This window comes from Triturus cristatus, chromosome 1_1, assembly GCF_964204655.1.
Source record: "Triturus cristatus chromosome 1_1, aTriCri1.1, whole genome shotgun sequence".
NCBI lineage: Eukaryota > Metazoa > Chordata > Amphibia > Caudata > Salamandridae > Triturus > Triturus cristatus.
The window spans coordinates 1184538298-1184552184 of record NC_140579.1 but is presented as its reverse complement, the minus strand read 5'-3'; positions in this window follow the sequence as shown (position 1 = coordinate 1184552184).

Sequence of the window (13887 nt, the reverse complement as noted above, 5' to 3'; positions counted from 1 at the left end):
CCATCACTGCAGATATAGGTATGAGATTATTATTACTGTAGATATAGGTGTGAGATCACCATTACTTCAGATATAGGTGTGAGATCACTATCACTGCATATATAGGTGAGATCACCATTACTGCAGATATGGGTGAGAGATCACTATCACTGCAGAGATGGGTGTGAGCTCACTATCACTGCAGATATAGGCGTGAGATCACCATCACTGCAGATATAGGTATGAGATTATTATTACTGTAGATATAGGTGTGAGATCACCATTACTTCAGATATAGGTGTGAGATCACTATCACTGCATATATAGGTGTGAGATCACCATCACTGCAGATTTGGGTGAGAGATCACTATCACTGCAGATATAGGTGTGAGATCCCTATCACTGCACATATAGGTGTAAGATCACCATCACTGCAGAGATAGGTGTGAGATCACTATCACTGCAGATATAGGTGTAAGATCACCATCGCTGCAGATATAAGTGTGAGATCACTATCACTGCAGAGATAGGTGTGAGATCACTATCACAGCAGATATAGGAGTAAGATCACCATCACTGCAGATATAGGTGTGAGATCTCTATCACTGTAGATATTGGTGTTAGATCACTATCACTGCAGCTATAGGTTTGAGATCACTATCACTGCAGATATTACTTCAGTTACAGGTGTGAGATCCCTATCACTGCAGATTTAGGTATGAGATCACCATCACTGCAGATATAGGTGTGAGGTCACCATCACTGCAGATATAGGTGTGAGATCATTATCACTGCAAATATAGGTGTGAGATCATCATTACTTGAGATATTGGTGTGAGATCACTATCACTGCAGATACAGGTGTGAGATCACTATCACTGCAGTGATAGGTGTGAGATCACTATCACTGCACGTATAGGTGTAAGATCACCATCACTGCAGAGATAGGTGTGAGATCACTATCACTGCAGATATAGGTGTAAGATCACCATCGCTGCAGATATAAGTGTGAGATCACTATCACTGCAGTGATAGGTGTGAGATCACTATCACAGCAGATATAGGAGTAAGATCACCATCACTGCAGATATAGGTGTGAGATCTCTATCACTGTAGATATTGGTGTTAGATCACTATCACTGTAGCTATAGGTTTGAGATCACTATCACTGCAGATATTACTTCAGTTACAGGTGTGAGATCCCTATCACTGCAGATTTAGGTATGAGATCACCATCACTGCAGATATAGGTGAGAGGTCACCATCACTGCAGATATAGGTGTGAGATCATTATCACTGCAAATATAGGTGTGAGATCATCATTACTTGAGATATAGGTGTGAGATCACTATCACTGCAGATACAGGTGTGAGATCATCATCACTGCAGATATAGGTGTGAGATCACCATCAATGCAGATATTGTTGTGAGATCACAATCACTGCTGATATAGGTGTGATATCACTATCACTGCACGTATAGGTGTAAGATCACCATCACTGCAGAGATAGGTGTGAGATCACTATCACTGCAGATATAGGTGTAAGATCACCATCGCTGCAGATATAAGTGTGAGATCACTATCACTGCAGTGATAGGTGTGAGATCACTATCACTGCACGTATAGGTGTAAGATCACCATCACTGCAGAGATAGGTGTGAGATCACTATCACTGCAGATATAGGTGTAAGATCACCATCGCTGCAGATATAAGTGTGAGATCACTATCACTGCAGTGATAGGTGTGAGATCACTATCACAGCAGATATAGGAGTAAGATCACCATCACTGCAGATATAGGTGTGAGATCTCTATCACTGTAGATATTGGTGTTAGATCACTATCACTGCAGCTATAGGTTTGAGATCACTATCACTGCAGATATTACTTCAGTTACAGGTGTGAGATCCCTATCACTGCAGATTTAGGTATGAGATCACCATCACTGCAGATATAGGTGTGAGGTCACCATCACTGCAGATAAAGGTGTGAGATCATTATCACTGCAAATATAGGTGTGAGATCATCATTACTTGAGATATAGGTGTGAGATCACTATCACTGCAGATACAGGTGTGAGATCATCATCACTGCAGATATAGGTGTGAGATCACCATCACTGCAGATATTGTTGTGAGATCACAATCACTGCTGATATAGGTGTGAGATCACTCTCACTGCACGTATAGGTGTAAGATCCCCATCACTGCAGAGATAGGTGTGAGATCACTATCACTGCAGATATAGGTGTAAGATCACCAGTGCTTCAGATATAAGTGTGAGATCACTATCACTGCAGTGATAAGTGTGAGATCACTATCACTGCACGTATAGGTGTAAGATCACCATCACTGCAGAGATAGGTGTGAGATCACTATCACTGCAGATATAGGTGTAAGATCACCATCGCTGCAGATATAAGTGTGAGATCACTATCACTGCAGTGATAGGTGTGAGATCACTATCACAGCAGATATAGGAGTAAGATCACCATCACTGCAGATATAGGTGTGAGATCTCTATCACTGTAGATATTGGTGTTAGATCACTATCACTGCAGCTATAGGTTTGAGATCACTATCACTGCAGATATTACTTCAGTTATAGGTGTGAGATCCCTATCACTGCAGATTTAGGTATGAGATCACCATCACTGCAGATATAGGTGTGAGGTCACCATCACTGCAGATATAGGTGTGAGATCATTATCACTGCAAATATAGGTGTGAGATCATCATTACTTGAGATATAGGTGTGAGATCACTATCACTGCAGATACAGGTGTGAGATCACCATCACTGCAGATATAGGTGTGAGATCACCATCACTGCAGATATTGTTGTGAGATCACAATCACTGCTGATATAGGTGTGAAATCACTATCATGGCAGATATAAGTGTGAGATCTCTATCACTGTAGATATTGGTGTGAGATGACTATCACTGCAGATATAGGTTTGAGATCACTATCACTGCAGATATTAATTCAGAGATAGGTGTGAAATCACTATCACTGCAGATATAGGTGTGAGATCAATATCACTGCAGATATAGGTGTGAGATCAATATTGCTGCAGGTATAGGTGTGAGGTCACTATCACTGCAGATATAGGTGTGAGATCACCACCAATGCAGATATTGGTGTGAGATCACTATCACTGCAGATAAAGGTGTGAGATCTCTATCACTGCAGATATTGGTGTGAGATCCACATCACTACAGATATTGGTGTGAGATCACTATCACTGCAGATATAGGTGTCAGAGCATCATCACTTCAGATATAGTTGTGAGATCACTATCACTGCACATATAGGTGTAAGATCACCATCACTGCAGAGATAGGTGTGAGATCACTATCACTGCAATTATAGGTGTAAGATCACCATCACTGCAGATATAAGTGTGAGATCACTATCACTGCAATTATAGGTGTAAGATCACCATCACTGCAGATATAAGTGTGAGATCACTATCACTGCTGAGATAGGTGTGAGATCACTATCACAGCAGATATAGGTGTAAGATCACCATCACCGCAGATACAGGTGTGAGATCTCTATCACTGTAGATATTGGTGTTAGATCACTATCACTGCAGCTATAGGTTTGAGATCACTATCACTGCAGATATTACTTCAGATATAGGTGTGAGATCCCTATCACTGCAGATTTAGGTATGAGATCACCATCACTGCAGATATAGGTGTGAGATCACCATCACTGCAGATATAGGTGTGAGATCATTATCACTGCATATATAGGTGAGATCACCATTACTGCAGATATGGGTGAGAGATCACTATCACTGCAGAGATGGGTGTGAGCTCACTATCACTGCAGATATAGGCGTGAGATCACCATCACTGCAGATATAGGTATGAGATTATTATTACTGTAGATATAGGTGTGAGATCACCATTACTTCAGATATAGGTGTGAGATCACTATCACTGCATATATAGGTGAGATCACCATCACTGCAGATATGGGTGAGAGATCACTATCACTGCAGAGATGGGTGTGAGCTCAGTATCACTGCAGATATAGGTGTAAGATCACCATCACTGCAGATATAGGTGTGAGATCACTATCACTGCACGTATAGGTGTAAGATCACCATCACTGCAGAGATAGGTGTGAGATCACTATCACTGCAGATATAGCTGTAAGATCACCATCGCTGCAGATATAAGTGTGAGATCACTATCACTGCAGAGATAGGTGTGAGATCACTATCACAGCAGATATAGGAGTAAGATCACCATCACTGCAGATATAGGTGTGAGATCTCTATCACTGTAGATATTGGTGTTAGATCACTATCACTGCAGCTATAGGTTTGAGATCACTATCACTGCAGATATTACTTCAGTTACAGGTGTGAGATCCCTATCACTGCAGATTTAGGTATGAGATCACCATCACTGCAGATATAGGTGTGAGGTCACCATCACTGCAGATATAGGTGTGAGATCATTATCACTGCAAATATAGGTGTGAGATCATCATTACTTGAGATATAGGTGTGAGATCACTATCACTGCAGATACAGGTGTGAGATCACCATCACTGCAGATATAGGTGTGAGATCACCATCACTGCAGATATTGTTGTGAGATCACAATCACTGCTGATATAGGTGTGAGATCACTATCACTGCACGTATAGGTGTAAGATCACCATCACTGCAGAGATAGGTGTGAGATCACTATCACTGCAGATATAGGTGTAAGATCACCATCGCTGCAGATATAAGTGTGAGATCACTATCACTGCAGTGATAGGTGTGAGATCACTATCACTGCACGTATAGGTGTAAGATCACCATCACTGCAGAGATAGGTGTGAGATCACTATCACTGCAGATATAGGTGTAAGATCACCATCGCTGCAGATATAAGTGTGAGATCACTATCACTGCAGTGATAGGTGTGAGATCACATAACAGCAGATATAGGAGTAAGATCACCATCACTGCAGATATAGGTGTGAGATCTCTATCACTGTAGATATTGGTGTTAGATCACTATCACTGCAGCTATAGGTTTGAGATTCACTGCAGATATTACTTCAGTTACAGGTGTGAGATCCCTATCACTGCAGATTTAGGTATGAGATCACCATCACTGCAGATATAGGTGTGAGGTCACCATCACTGCAGATATAGGTGTGAGATCATTATCACTGCAAATATAGGTGTGAGATCATCATTACTTGAGATATAGGTGTGAGATCACTATCACTGCAGATACAGGTGTGAGATCATCATCACTGCAGATATAGGTGTGAGATCACCATCACTGCAGATATTGTTGTGAGATCACAATCACTGCTGATATAGGTGTGAGATCACTATCACTGCACGTATAGGTGTAAGATCACCATCACTGCAGAGATAGGTGTGAGATCACTATCACTGCAGATATAGGTGTAAGATCACCATCGCTGCAGATATAAGTGTGAGATCACTATCACTGCAGTGATAGGTGTGAGATCACTATCACTGCACGTATAGGTGTAAGATCACCATCACTGCAGAGATAGGTGTGAGATCACTATCACTGCAGATATAGGTGTAAGATCACCATCGCTACAGATATAAGTGTGAGATCACTATCACTGCAGTGATAGGTGTGAGATCACTATCACAGCAGATATAGGAGTAAGATCACCATCACTGCAGATATAGGTGTGAGATCTCTATCACTGTAGATATTGGTGTTAGATCACTATCACTGCAGCTATAGGTTTGAGATCACTATCACTGCAGATATTACTTCAGTTATAGGTGTGAGATCCCTATCACTGCAGATTTAGGTATGAGATCACCATCACTGCAGATATAGGTGTGAGGTCACCATCACTGCAGATATAGGTGTGAGATCATTATCACTGCAAATATAGGTGTGAGATCATCATTACTTGAGATATAGGTGTGAGATCACTATCACTGCAGATACAGGTGTGAGATCACCATCACTGCAGATATAGGTGTGAGATCACCATCACTGCAGATATTGTTGTGAGATCACAATCACTGCTGATATAGGTGTGAAATCACTATCATGGCAGATATAAGTGTGAGATCTCTATCACTGTAGATATTGGTGTGAGATGACTATCACTGCAGATATAGGTTTGAGATCACTATCACTGCAGATATTAATTCAGAGATAGGTGTGAAATCACTATCACTGCAGATATAGGTGTGAGATCAATATCACTGCAGATATAGGTGTGAGATCACTATTGCTGCAGGTATAGGTGTGAGGTCACTATCACTGCAGATATAGGTGTGAGATCACCACCAATGCAGATATTGGTGTGAGATCACTATCACTGCAGATAAAGGTGTGAGATCTCTATCACTGCAGATATTGGTGTGAGATCACCATCACTACAGATATTGGTGTGAGATCACTATCACTGCAGATATAGGTGTCAGAGCATCATCACTTCAGATATAGGTGTGAGATCACTATCACTGCACATATAGGTGTAAGATCACCATCACTGCAGAGATAGGTGTGAGATCACTATCACTGCAATTATAGGTGTAAGATCACCATCACTGCAGATATAAGTGTGAGATCACTATCACTGCAATTATAGGTGTAAGATCACCATCACTGCAGATATAAGTGTGAGATCACTATCACTGCTGAGATAGGTGTGAGATCACTATCACAGCAGATATAGGTGTAAGATCACCATCACCGCAGATACAGGTGTGAGATCTCTATCACTGTAGATATTGGTGTTAGATCACTATCACTGCAGCTATAGGTTTGAGATCACTATCACTGCAGATATTACTTCAGATATAGGTGTGAGATCCCTATCACTGCAGATTTAGGTATGAGATCACCATCACTGCAGATATAGGTGTGAGATCACCATCACTGCAGATATAGGTGTGAGATCATTATCACTGCATATATAGGTGAGATCACCATTACTGCAGATATGGGTGAGAGATCACTATCACTGCAGAGATGGGTGTGAGCTCACTATCACTGCAGATATAGGCGTGAGATCACCATCACTGCAGATATAGGTATGAGATTATTATTACTGTAGATATAGGTGTGAGATCACCATTACTTCAGATATAGGTGTGAGATCACTATCACTGCATATATAGGTGAGATCACCATCACTGCAGATATGGGTGAGAGATCACTATCACTGCAGAGATGGGTGTGAGCTCAGTATCACTGCAGATATAGGTGTAAGATCACCATCACTGCAGATATAGGTGTGAGATCACTATCACTGCACGTATCGGTGTAAGATCACCATCACTGCAGAGATAGGTGTGAGATCACTATCACTGCAGATATAGGTGTAAGATCACCATCGCTGCAGATATAAGTGTGAGATCACTATCACTGCAGAGATAGGTGTGAGATCACTATCACAGCAGATATAGGAGTAAGATCACCATCACTGCAGATATAGGTGTGAGATCTCTATCACTGTAGATATTGGTGTTAGATCACTATCACTGCAGCTATAGGTTTGAGATCACTATCACTGCAGATATTACTTCAGTTACAGGTGTGAGATCCCTATCACTGCAGATTTAGGTATGAGATCACCATCACTGCAGATATAGGTGTGAGGTCACCATCACTGCAGATATAGGTGTGAGATCATTATCACTGCAAATATAGGTGTGATATCATCATTACTTGGGATATAGGTGTGAGATCACGATCACTGCAGATACAGGTGTGAGATCACCATCACTGCAGATATAGGTGTGAGATCACCATCACTGCAGATATTGTTGTGAGATCACAATCACTGCTGATATAGGTGTGAGATCACTATCACTGCACGTATAGGTGTAAGATCACCATCACTGCAGAGATAGGTGTGAGATCACTATCACTGCAGATATAGGTGTAAGATCACCATCGCTGCAGATATAAGTGTGAGATCACTATCACTGCAGTGATAGGTGTGAGATCACTATCACTGCACGTATAGGTGTAAGATCACCATCACTGCAGAGATAGGTGTGAGATCACTATCACTGCAGATATAGGTGTAAGATCACCATCACTGCAGATATAAGTGTGAGATCACTATCACTGCAGTGATAGGTGTGAGATCACTATCACAGCAGATATAGGAGTAAGATCACCATCACTGCAGATATAGGTGTGAGATCTCTATCACTGTAGATATTGGTGTTAGATCACTATCACTGCAGCTATAGGTTTGAGATCACTATCACTGCAGATATTACTTCAGTTATAGGTGTAAGATCCCTATCACTGCAGATTTAGGTATGAGATCACCATCACTGCAGATATAGGTGTGAGGTCACCATCACTGCAGATATAGGTGTGAGATCATTATCACTGCAAATATAGGTGTGAGATCATCATTACTTGAGATATAGGTGTGAGATCACTATCACTGCAGATACAGGTGTGAGATCACCATCACTGCAGATATAGGTGTGAGATCACCATCACTGCAGATATTGTTGTGAGATCACAATCACTGCTGATATAGGTGTGAGATCACTATCATGGCAGATATAAGTGTGAGATCTCTATCACTGTAGATATTGGTGTGAGATGACTATCACTGCAGATATAGGTTTGAGATCACTATCACTGCAGATATTAATTCAGAGATAGGTGTGAAATCACTATCACTGCAGATATAGGTGTGAGATCAATATCACTGCAGATATAGGTGTGAGATCACTATTGCTGCAGGTATAGGTGTGAGGTCACTATCACTGCAGATATAGGTGTGAGATCACCACCAATGCAGATATTGGTGTGAGATCACTATCACTGCAGATAAAGGTGTGAGATCTCTATCACTGCAGATATTGGTGTGAGATCAGCATCACTGCAGATGTAGGTGCGAGATCACTATCACTGCAGATATAGGCGTGAGATCACCATCACTGCAGATATAGGTATGAGATTATTATTACTGTAGATATAGGTGTGAGATCACCATTACTTCAGATATAGGTGTGAGATCACTATCACTGCATATATAGGTGAGATCACCATTACTGCAGATATGGGTGAGAGATCACTATCACTGCAGAGATGGGTGTGAGCTCACTATCACTGCAGATATAGGCGTGAGATCAGCATCACTGCAGATGTAGGTGCGAGATCACTATCACTGCAGATATAGGCGTGAGATCACCATCACTGCAGATATAGGTATGAGATTATTATTACTGTAGATATAGGTGTGAGATCACCATTACTTCAGATATAGGTGTGAGATCACTATCACTGCATATATAGGTGAGATCACCATCACTGCAGACATGGGTGAGAGATCACTATCACTGCAGATGTAGGTGTGAGATCACTATCACTGCACGTATAGGTGTAAGATCACCATCACTGCAGAGATAGGTGTGAGATCACTATCACTGCAGATATAGGTGTAAGATCACCATCGCTGCAGATATAAGTGTGAGATCACTATCACTGCAGAGATAGGTGTGAGATCACTATCACAGCAGATATAGGAGTAAGATTACCATCACTGCAGATATAGGTGTGAGATCTCTATCACTGTAGATATTGGTGTTAGATCACTATCACTGCAGCTATAGGTTTGAGATCACTATCACTGCAGATATTACTTCAGTTACAGGTGTGAGATCCCTATCACTGCAGATTTAGGTATGAGATCACCATCACTGCAGATATAGGTGTGAGGTCACCATCACTGCAGATATAGGTGTGAGATCATTATCACTGCAAATATAGGTGTGAGATCATCATTACTTGAGATATAGGTGTGAGATCACTATCACTGCAGATACAGGTGTGAGATCACCATCACTGCAGATATAGGTGTGAGATCACCATCACTGCAGATATTGTTGTGAGATCACAATCACTGCTGATATAGGTGTGAGATCACTATCACTGCACGTATAGGTGTAAGATCACCATCACTGCAGAGATAGGTGTGAGATCACTATCACTGCAGCTATAGGTTTGAGATCACTATCACTGCAGATATTACTTCAGTTACAGGTGTGAGATCCCTATCACTGCAGATTTAGGTATGAGATCACCATCACTGCAGAAATAGGTGTGAGGTCACCATCACTGCAGATATAGGTGTGAGATCATTATCACTGCAAATATAGGTGTGAGATCATCATTACTTGAGATATAGGTGTGAGATCACTATCACTGCAGATACAGGTGTGAGATCATCATCACTGCAGATATAGGTGTGAGATCACCATCACTGCAGATATTGTTGTGAGATCACAATCACTGCTGATATAGGTGTGAGATCACTATCACTGCACGTATAGGTGTAAGATCACCATCACTGCAGAGATAGGTGTGAGATCACTATCACTGCAGATATAGGTGTAAGATCACCATCGCTGCAGATATAAGTGTGAGATCACTATCACTGCAGAGATAGGTGTGAGATCACTATCACAGCAGATATAGGAGTAAGATCACCATCACTGCAGATATAGGTGTGAGATCTCTATCACTGTAGATATTGGTGTTAGATCACTATCACTGCAGCTATAGGTTTGAGATCACTATCACTGCAGATATTACTTCAGTTACAGGTGTGAGATCCCTATCACTGCAGATTTAGGTATGAGATCACCATCACTGCAGATATAGGTGTGAGGTCACCATCACTGCAGATATAGGTGTGAGATCATTATCACTGCAAATATAGGTGTGAGATCATCATTACTTGAGATATAGGTGTGAGATCACTATCACTGCAGATACAGGTGTGAGATCACCATCACTGCAGATGTAGGTGTGAGATCACCATCACTTCAGATATTGTTGTGAGATCACAATCACTGCTGATATAGGTGTGAGATCACTATCACTGCACGTATAGGTGTAAGATCACCATCACTGCAGAGATAGGTGTGAGATCACTATCACTGCAGATATAGGTGTAAGATCACCATCGCAGCAGATATAAGTGTGAGATCACTATCACTGCAGTGATAGGTGTGAGATCACTATCACTGCACGTATAGGTGTAAGATCACCATCACTGCAGAGATAGGTGTGAGATCACTATCACTGCAGATATAGGTGTAAGATCACCATCGCTGCAGATATAAGTGTGAGATCACTATCACTGCAGTGATAGGTGTGAGATCACTATCACAGCAGATATAGGAGTAAGATCACCATCACTGCAGATATAGGTGTGAGATCTCTATCACTGTAGATATTGGTGTTAGATCACTATCACTGCAGCTATAGGTTTGAGATCACTATCACTGCAGATATTACTTCAGTTACAGGTGTGAGATCCCTATCACTGCAGATTTAGGTATGAGATCACCATCACTGCAGATATAGGTGTGAGGTCACCATCACTGCAGATATAGGTGTGAGATCATTATCACTGCAAATATAGGTGTGAGATCATCATTACTTGAGATATAGGTGTGAGATCACTATCACTGCAGATACAGGTGTGAGATCACCATCACTGCAGATATAGGTGTGAGATCACCATCACTGCAGATATTGTTGTGAGATCACAATCACTGCTGATATAGGTGTGAGATCACTATCACTGCACGTATAGGTGTAAGATCACCATCACTGCAGAGATAGGTGTGAGATCACTATCACTGCAGATATAGGTGTAAGATCACAATCGCTGCAGATATAAGTGTGAGATCACTATCACTGCAGTGATAGGTGTGAGATCACTATCACTGCACGTATAGGTGTAAGATCACCATCACTGCAGAGATAGGTGTGAGATCACTATCACTGCAGATATAGGTGTAAGATCACCATCACTGCAGATATAAGTGTGAGATCACTATCACTGCAGTGATAGGTGTGAGATCACTATCACAGCAGATATAGGAGTAAGATCACCATCACTGCAGATATAGGTGTGAGATCTCTATCACTGTAGATATTGGTGTTAGATCACTATCACTGCAGCTATAGGTTTGAAATCACTATCACTGCAGATATTACTTCAGTTATAGGTGTAAGATCCCTATCACTGCAGATTTAGGTATGAGATCACCATCACTGCAGATATAGGTGTGAGGTCACCATCACTGCAGATATAGGTGTGAGATCATTATCACTGCAATTATAGGTGTGAGATCATCATTACTTGAGATATAGGTGTGAGATCACTATCACTGCAGATACAGGTGTGAGATCACCATCACTGCAGATATAGGTGTGAGATCACCATCACTGCAGATATTGTTGTGAGATCACAATCACTGCTGATATAGGTGTGAGATCACTATCATGGCAGATATAAGTGTGAGATCTCTATCACTGTAGATATTGGTGTGAGATGACTATCACTGCAGATATAGGTTTGAGATCACTATCACTGCAGATATTAATTCAGAGATAGGTGTGAAATCACTATCACTGCAGATATAGGTGTGAGATCAATATCACTGCAGATATAGGTGTGAGATCACTATTGCTGCGGGTATAGGTGTGAGGTCACTATCACTGCAGATATAGGTGTGAGATCACCACCAATGCAGATATTGGTGTGAGATCACTATCACTGCAGATAAAGGTGTGAGATCTCTATCACTGCAGATATTGGTGTGAGATCAGCATCACTGCAGATGTAGGTGCGAGATCACTATCACTGCAGATATAGGCGTGAGATCACCATCACTGCAGATATAGGTATGAGATTATTATTACTGTAGATATAGGTGTGAGATCACCATTACTTCAGATATAGGTGTGAGATCACTATCACTGCATATATAGGTGAGATCACCATTACTGCAGATATGGGTGAGAGATCACTATCACTGCAGAGATGGGTGTGAGCTCACTATCACTGCAGATATAGGCGTGAGATCACCATCACTGCAGATATAGGTATGAGATTATTATTACTGTAGATATAGGTGTGAGATCACCATTACTTCAGATATAGGTGTGAGATCACTATCACTGCATATATAGGTGAGATCACCATCACTGCAGATTTGGGTGAGAGATCACTATCACTGCAGATATAGGTGTGAGATCCCTATCACTGCACATATAGGTGTAAGATCACCATCACTGCAGAGATAGGTGTGAGATCACTATCACTGCAGATATAGGTGTAAGATCACCATCGCTGCAGATATAAGTGTGAGATCACTATCACTGCAGAGATAGGTGTGAGATCACTATCACAGCAGATATAGGAGTAAGATCACCATCACTGCAGATATAGGTGTGAGATCTCTATCACTGTAGATATTGGTGTTAGATCACTATCACTGCAGCTATAGGTTTGAGATCACTATCACTGCAGATATTACTTCAGTTACAGGTGTGAGATCCCTATCACTGCAGATTTAGGTATGAGATCACCATCACTGCAGATATAGGTGTGAGGTCACCATCACTGCAGATATAGGTGTGAGATCATTATCACTGCAAATATAGGTGTGAGATCATCATTACTTGAGATATTGGTGTGAGATCACTATCACTGCAGATACAGGTGTGAGATCACTATCACTGCAGTGATAGGTGTGAGATCACTATCACTGCACGTATAGGTGTAAGATCACCATCACTGCAGAGATAGGTGTGAGATCACTATCACTGCAGATATAGGTGTAAGATCACCATCGCTGCAGATATAAGTGTGAGATCACTATCACTGCAGTGATAGGTGTGAGATCACTATCACAGCAGATATAGGAGTAAGATCACCATCACTGCAGATATAGGTGTGAGATCCCTATCACTGTAGATATTGGTGTTAGATCACTATCACTGCAGCTATAGGTTTGAGATCACTATCACTGCAGATATTACTTCAGTTACAGGTGTGAGATCCCTATCACTGCAGATTTAGGTATGAGATCACCATCACTGCAGATATA